This window comes from Hypomesus nipponensis, chromosome 12 (assembly GCF_054491055.1).
Source record: "Hypomesus nipponensis isolate SF chromosome 12, ASM5449105v1, whole genome shotgun sequence".
Taxonomy (NCBI): domain Eukaryota; kingdom Metazoa; phylum Chordata; class Actinopteri; order Osmeriformes; family Osmeridae; genus Hypomesus; species Hypomesus nipponensis.
Genome location: NC_140372.1, coordinates 12329674 through 12338482, shown reverse-complemented (window position 1 = coordinate 12338482; position 8809 = coordinate 12329674).

Here is an 8809-nt window from a genome sequence, read left to right as displayed (position 1 = left end):
CTAATATTGTTCATCTGAACACAGCAGACCTCATTACTATACATCTCCAAGTTTCAGAGAGGAAATTCAAAAGAGGGATTTATAAAGCTGGGGGAGGCTGAGGAGGGGCGAGTGAAAAAGAGAGAGGGAGAGGAAAACATGGCATTAATTTCCACTGTGCACACTTGGATTCGCTAGTTCTTCAACGCTTCTAATCAAAAATGCACAAGGGAAAGCCGTCAACGAGCTTCACACTGTGGAAGTTGCAAATCGGGTTTCTGGCCTGGTTTCAGCTCCATCCTACTGTCAGCTTGACACAGAATCAAGACACCATCACTGTTAACTAATTACAATACAGACGATTGAGAAGTTATTATCTGACTGATGTGGCATGGCCTTTCCAGAGGGAAATGTTGAATTAGTGTCAGGTCTACAAACAAGTTGTGTTTTTGTATTTAGGACGCATGGGAATGAAAAATCCCCCCCCCCTCTCCTCACCCACACACACACCTCCTTCTTGCTCGCACATTTATAGCAATCATGGACGTGAGGGTGAAAAATCTCTCCTGCACAACCTTGAGGCTTCCAATTCATTCTTGCTTTGCTGTGGGAGGCGGCAAATTACACTGTTCGACTTAGGCCCACTCAGCCCAATTACCTCTCTGAGCACCATTCATCTGTCCCTCCAGGGAGGCAGTCGTCCCCAAAACCGGTCGGAACCGGGTTCGGTGACTAGGCACTGCGACTCTGCGCAGCTCTGTTTTCTCAAGCCCTAAAAGCTTTCAAGCTCTCCAGGCAACTCTATTATGCTGGCAGGTGGGTGGGAGGTGTGCTGGCCATCCTCTCTACTTCCTCCAGATGTATTTTGAGCTCCACTATTATGCTAATGTCTCTCTGAGTGGCAGTCGTCGCTGTTTAGCAGCAAGCCGGCTGACATTTCGTGTCTCTGGAAGACTTCTGTGAGAGGCTTGAAAAGGATAATGTTCGATGCGTGGTCGCAGGCATTTGTCATGTGGCAGCATTGAGGTTGGGATGACTGGTGGGTCACTTCACTGGCACCACTGATGGGCTTCAGTTTAACCGGGGGGGGGGGGATGGGTCAGACAGTGTAGACTACCGTGGTGACACACAATCTTGTTCTCCCACACGTGCACACACACACACACTTTGCATGGCTGCACGGGACCTGGGCATTCTCCTCTCCTTCGGTCCAGTGTTGGATAATTGATGTTCTAGACATACGTTGGCCTCATTTCACTGCAAAAATGCAATTGGCCTACTATCATCAACCCAGGGAGCCCTTGCTGTCTGGTCTGTGAAAAGGTTTCTGCACACCATTTTCTAAGTGTCTCTCAGTCTCTGCGCTTGATGTGTTCTATCCATTATGCCCTGCCTAGGCACAGCTGCATCCTTATCTAAAATTGCTGATGTCTTCTGATCCTTCCTGACAACAGTCTGGCCTAATCTATTTTCCTGGAAGGTAGACACCGGCGTGTCAGACCCGCTTCACTATTCAAGTACTCTGACCACGTCTCTCACAGGACAAATTATACATCTCAACCTGGACCTTTGGAATGCATTCCCAGTGTTATCTAGGTATCTATGTGAGAATATTCAAGTCAAGGCCATAATCATAATACATATTGGGGGGGACACATCTTCCCCAATATTCAAATCTGGTCAAAACGTCCCCCCCAATACATTGATATAAAAATATAAATACGACTATAAATGTGCCACGCTACGACAGGCAACCACGCACACTGTCTGTAATGATCATAACAAATTTAATTTGTTCCCCCCTTTGTTGACTCCATGGCTACGGCCTTGATTCAAGTTCACACACAGTGTTGTCGGACAGTGATCGCAACCAAACCCTTTACGTTAACCCATGACATCATGTCATGTACTGTAAATCCAGGTCTTTTTATTACAGGGGCGGATGAATTGCTTCCAAACTCAAAGTTCACATTACAACTGATTCAAATGGACCCTTTAGGTTTCAACAGATATGGATTGATCCATTAGAGTGGAACTTCCCCCGAAGTCGGAATGGAGATCCCCCAGAAGGCCCTGAAGAGAGAGGGTGTGTGTGTTCGATTTCCTCCCATCACATGGTGTTGTGTGCCATGCATGAGCCACTCATTACTCATCAGCAGTGCAGATTGGATGGTGACCAAATGATGACTCTGGCAAGTATCACGTGCACTTCTTGTCTGACAAACGTAGACAGCATGTCAGGTCATTGGTATGGAGTCAACACACCAGACCGACAAATGTCATCAGACAACCACAAATGAAAGTATTGCATTTACCACCACCAGTATCTTGTAGTAAAATGCCCCTCATTGATTTACAGTCTTTGGGCAAAAACCAGTGGTGGGCTGGAGAGAGAGAGATAGAGATGGAGAGAGAAAGAGCGAGAGGGAAAGAGTGAGAAAGAGATAGAAACAAAGAGCGAGAGAGAGATGGGCAGAGAGAGAGAGAGAGAGAGATGGAGAGAGAAAGAGCGAGAGATGGAGATGGAGAGAGGCGACTTACCCCCGTCTCTTCATGTTATCGAGTGATGCAGAGATCCTTCAGGAAACACTCTTGCCTCGTCTAGCCAAATGGGTGAAAGTCACCATGCAGGAACAGCAGACAAGGAACCTTACTCTATCTCAGTGAAATGGACAAGGGTAATTCATCTATTGGAAAAAGTACAGTAATTACTTGACCATAATGATATCCCAGCTCAGTTGACCTTTTAGATTGAGTTTCAGACACAGCATTAGATAGTAAACATAGAAGATAAAAGACCCTTGATGCTTGCCGTTTTTCCCCCCCAAGACCTTTTACTTTCTTGTCACAAAATGGCACCCACATACATTGTATAAAGCAATAGATGTCAGCCATCCTTCAATCTTGTTTGAAGAATGACATTTGAGAACACTGTGAATCTGGATCGCCTGCATGGATCAGTTGGGTAGATGTGGGATATGTACAGCAAATTATTTTTTAATCTGTCACATCTTATTTCGCTTCTGAATTCAATATACTGAGCTATTGAACCCCCCATTTAAAATGAATTACATACATTTCCAAGGCCAATCCAGCACTTTCCACTGAAGATGAGAAAACGTTTGTTCCAGAGGATGGGGCAGACATTGAGGGATCAGGCAATCAGGGGAAGGGTTAGGTGTAGGTGGATTGTCCCCTCAGGTGGTGCTGGGTAATTGTAGAGCGAGAGAGTGATGGAGGGAGGTCTTCTTGGCTGGAGGTGAAACGAGCCAATAAACGAGCATGGAGGATGGCTGTTTCGACAAAAAGCCTCTAACTATGGAGCGAGAGGGGAAGAGGAGCCGATCGTGCACAGCAAATGAGAGGAGAGAATCCTTTAACCCTCGGATGCCCGCCCTGTGGCCAGGCTGAAATTTGCATGAGAGTTGGCAAACAGGTTGAACCGTAGCTAGACGAGGACGCAGGCTGTGTGAAGAGAGATATTGTGTTTCTGTTTGTTTTGGTGAAGCCTGGAGGAACAGGGTCCAGTGTGAAATCTCCAGGCTCCTGTCAGGGCGTGAGTCACCTCCCCCACCCCCCCCCCCCTCCACCCTGACAGCAGACGACTTCTCCTCCTTCTTTGAGGAAAAAGTCGCCGACATTAGCAGTCGGTTCCCTAAACCCACCTTTCCTACCCCCTCACCCTCCATGACTGACCCAACTAAATGTCTAAACTCTTTCCTTCCCCTGTCCGAGGCAGAGCTCTCTGACATCATTCTCTCTCGTCGCCCCACCTCCTGTCCCCTTGATCCTGTCCCCTCCCCTTTCTTTCAAACCATCTCCCCCTCCATCATAACTTTTCTGCTCCATGTACTAAACTCCTCTCTTACCTCTGGCACCTTCCCCTCTGCCTTCAAACAGGCCAGAGTTACCCCTCTACTCCAAAAACCCTCCCTTAACCCTGCCGTCCTCCAGAACTACAGACCGGTATCACTGTTACCCTTCTTCTCTAAAACAATTGAACGTGCTGTATCTAACCAACTGTCTAACTTTCTCTCTCAGAACAACCTGCTTGACCCCAACCATATCGGGCTTCAAGACCGGCCACTCCACAGAGACTGCCCTCCTTTCAGTCACCACTGTCCTCCAGTCTGCCAGAGCGGCTTCGAGGTCATCCGTCATCATTCTGCTGGACCTTTCTGCAGCGTTTGATACGGTTAACCACCAAATCCTGCTCTACAGACTCTCTGAGATGGGCATCACTGGCACTGCACTCCAGTGGATCTCATCCTACCTGTCAGGAAGATCCTACCAGGTCTCCAGGGGAGGTAAACTGTCAGACCCTCGCCAGCTCTCCACTGCTGGCCGTCCATCTCCCATGACCTATCAATCACCCCGGGATCTGCGGCGGTGACCCCCTCTTCCTCTGCCAGGAACCTTGGGGTTACCATGGATGACTAGCTCTCCCTCACGGCCCACATTTCTGCGGTCTACCGGTCGTGTAAATTCACCCTCTACAACATCTGGAAGATCAGGAGATACCTTTCTGAGCACTCCACCCAGCTGCTTGTCCAAGCACTTGTCCTCTCCAAGTTGGACTACTGCAACTCGCTGCTCGCCGGTCTCCCAGCATTGGCAAACCGCCCTCTTCAGAGGATTCAGAATGCAGCGGCCCGCCTGGTTTACAATCTACCCAGACGCTCCCACGTTACCCCACTCCTCATCTCCCTCCACTGGCTACCCATCAACGCCCGTATCAGATTCAAGACCCTGGTACTGACCTTCCGAGCAGTGAACGGGACTGCACCCGACTACATCAAGTCTCTCCTGCAGCCTTACACCCCCACCCGCCACCTACGGTCTTCTTCAGACAATCGCCTGGTGGTCCTACTGCTCAAGACCGCCCGGGCCCAACACAAGCTCTTCTCCTGCCTGGCCCCCCAATGGTGGAATCAACTCCCCACCTCCATCAGAGACACAGACTGTCTCTCCACCTTCGAGAGAAGGCTCAAGACGCACTTGTTCCGGGAGTACAACGGTACTTAGGAATGGTTTGCTGAACCCAATGCTAGTTTCCTCAAGGATCACAATGACTCTTGCTTAGAGACTGTTGCTCTTGTTGGTTAGTGGTAGCTGATTTAAACTGTTGTATTCTATTTTAGTTAATCTTATTTTTATTTTATTTGAATGTTGCTTGCTTTTCTACAGGTACACTTGCACTTAGAGATTCATGTTGTTTATTTGGAACTTGTATTTACTACATGCTCTTATGGTTTTTCCCTTTGGCACTTACTTTTTGGTTGTTCACAATGTGTGCTTCTTGTTTTGGCTACCTGCAATGCTTTGGGGCTATCTTGTTATTATCAGTGACCTATGCACTTTGTAAAGCTCTCTCTCGGAAGTCGCTTTGGATAAAAGCATCTGCTAAATGAATAAATGTGAATGTAATGTAAATGTGAGTCACGTGCTCTGGGTCCACTCTGCCTTTAAGGTTCTCTCATCAGGATGTACCTCCTGGTAATAATTGTTGAGTCATCAGGAAACTGTCTGGCCTTGCAGACAATTAGGAAAAGGAAAGACTAGTGCAGTTTTATCTCCATTCCATAGGAGTAAGCTGTGTAGCCAGTCGACTACTACTAAGTAGTCTGCTCCAAGGGGGGGCATTGACAGGCACTGCCCCCCCCCCCCCCCCCCTCGCTTTATTTTAGCTATACGAGTTTCCATAAGAGAGCTATATACAAATACCCCCTTGTGGAAACCAAATGCCCGCCCATCCGATTTGTTCTGCAGCCGAGCCTGAACGGTGCACTACAGCAGACACGTGGTAGTTCTGACTCACACCTCGGCTGGGGCTGCAATCCAAACCCTCAAATCCTTTGTTGGACTCAGATCTCAGGCCTTGCCGGTTTTTGTGCTGCGACATGAAATCCCCCCTCCCCCCCCCCCCCCCCAAGCTGATTTTGAAGCCCACGTAGGATTTGGGTCGGAAGAAGTATGTGCTGAAGTCGCACAGTCGACGACGTTGTCAAGTCTTTGTAGAATTTCTACATGTAAGCAAAACTAGACCCAACCATGGACACTCTCCAGTTAATGAGTCTCCTCTCCCAGCTCCAGAAATCTGTCCCTTTAGGCCGTCTTTTTTATTCTCTGTAACAACCCCTCTGTTGTCCCACACACTCACTGAGTGTATCCCTACAGTATAGCACAGTATGCTGGCTCCATAAGACCATCAATCTCATTAAACATACACTGTAAATCAAGATGCACTGCTCCGAAAAACAACCTGCCACTCATTTGTCAGCCAATTACCCCCACCATTCAGAGTTCGTTCGTTGTGATGTGTGACATGTTGTGTCAGTGTGTGTGTGTGTGGGGGGGGTGGGCTGACAAGCGTGAGCTGTCGCAAACTCTCGATGCTGCATCAAGAAACAACCCTACTAGTCCTGTGGTCTGTCTGATCACTGCACAACCCCTCTCCACGCACGCACGCACGCACACACACACACACAGGCTATACAGATCCTTCACCTAAACAGCTCTGTGAAGATAATGTTCCCCTGAGGAGGCCACAATAGATGATATTAGATAGTGTTTTGGTTCTAAGATACTGTTTACTCACCAAGACAGGCTCACGGAGCAATAAAACATTTAGAGACTCTTCTTCACTTCTCATCTGAACACTTCTTTCCAATAAATAAACCATCTGAAGGACCACATCAACAAAACGGCAGTGTGTGCGCAAGGTCTTTTTAATAGCTGCTGACGTCAAAATGTCTTGTCTGATGAAAACTAACGCGACTGATAAAAGACCTTGCGAGAGTCAATTCAGGCCTGACATGGAGAGATACTTTTTAGGATCTGCTCTCTTTCAGGAAGAGAGCAGCAAAATATGATAAGGAGTAAATCCAATGGGACTCTGTCCACTCTATATGCTGTAGTAGGTCATGATGGCAACTGTGCACGGCAATCAATAAGGTAGCACTCTTCTCCATAACGCCGAAATGAAAGTATAGTTCAGTATAGATCATTTATTTATACTTGACTGTACTGGACTATTCCAGTTTAGTCCATTTCATTTCTACACGACACGAGTCATGCCCACAAATGATGTGTTAAATTTGAAGTAAAATAAAAGAAGGCAAATCTTTCTGGGAAAAACTGCGCCCAGACACGTCACTCCGTCAGAGGAACAGAAGTACATTTTGTACACTACTGGTTCTGGAGCAGATGTGGAAGTGGTTCCAGGGAGTAATCACTTCCCTGTCCCAAGACATCCACATCAACAAACGGCAGTGTGTGCGCAAGGTCTTTTTAATAGCTGCTGACGTCAAAATGTCTTGTCTGATGAAAACTAACGCGACTGATAAAAGACCTTGCGAGAGTCAATTCAGGCCTGACATGGAGAGATACTTTTTAGGATCACGGTAATGTGTGGCATGTTTGGGCACGCTGTGGGGCATGCTGGGTAATTAGGGCTTGGTGGGCGGCTCTGATAGATGGTGGCTCAACTCAATAGACTTTGCCAGAGGGCAAGATCTAACTTGCTCGGAAACGCTTATTGATGACGTCCAAAAATGGCGTTACCAAGGCCGTATATAACTAAGACGCCGTATGATAAATAAGACGTCAACACCAACTGTCTCCCTGGACAAAATAAGATGAATTGACGGTGCTTACCAGAACCGAGAGGCACAGAGGTTGGATGTTGTGGTCGTGACTGCAAGGTTCATTGACATTCCACAACAGGCATTTCTCTGCACGAGCGTTGCAAAAGTCTCGGTATACAGCAAGATATCCCCTCTTTAGAAGAGAGGACCCACTGCATACACGTAAATCCCACTCTGATTGGCTGCTCAAAAATGTCCATGGCAAAACGTAAGGCCTATAGCCCAATTATGGCGCAGGGGCCATCATTATTAATAGTCATTCCCCTTTAAAAGTTCCCAGCAACTGGGTCACAGGAAATCTCATGAGCTGAGGTAGCTTTCCTGGTTTGAGGGTATCTTTCCAGGGGGAATATTTCACCACGGCTGAAAATGGGAGTCAGATGGCTGAACGGGTAGGGAATCGGGCTATTAATCAGAAGGCTACTGGTTCAATTCCTCCTCAAAAACTGTGCCCAGACACGTCTCACGTCAGAGGAACATAAGTACATTTTGTACACTACTGGTTCTGGAGCAGATGTGGAAGTGGTTCCAGGGAGTAATCACTTCCCTGTCCCAAGACATCCACATCAACAATTGGAGGAAAAGTGGCTACTGTCTAGCGACACTTGACTGGCAGCTTCCCTTAGGAGGAACCATACTTCCTATTGTGTGGACCCCCCCCCCCCCACCCCCCGGTTCCACGGCAGATTCTACGAGGTGGAGGATGGGGGAGAGAGAGAGAGCGAGTGCGAGAAAGGATTGACATCAGAGAGAAGAGAGGCCGAAGGATTCCTCAGGGGAGGATTACACAGTGGCTGCAAGTGTGGAACAGTCGGGGGAGGAGTGGAAGAGCTGTCAGAATGTGCTAACGACTCACTCCCTCCTCAGCCGGCGCTGGTCCAGGAAGCGGGGAGGGTAGGGGAGCTCTTCCGAGAAAAAAAAACACCCCAAACTCAGACGAGCCCTCTCAGACGGCAGACGGGGAGCCGAGACGCTCTCGAAGCACCAGATACGGAACTGTGACAGGATCCTGGGTGACTCCTTTTTGTAAGTCAACAGAATCAATTCAGTTTCCCTGAAGCTGCGATGTTTGTGGCAGGCTCTATGCTAAATAGGACTCGCACCAACCAAGGTCAAGCGAAGCAAAAGCTGCGCCGTGACATGACACCCAATTGGAAATGAGATCATGTTCAGAAAGAAATCAA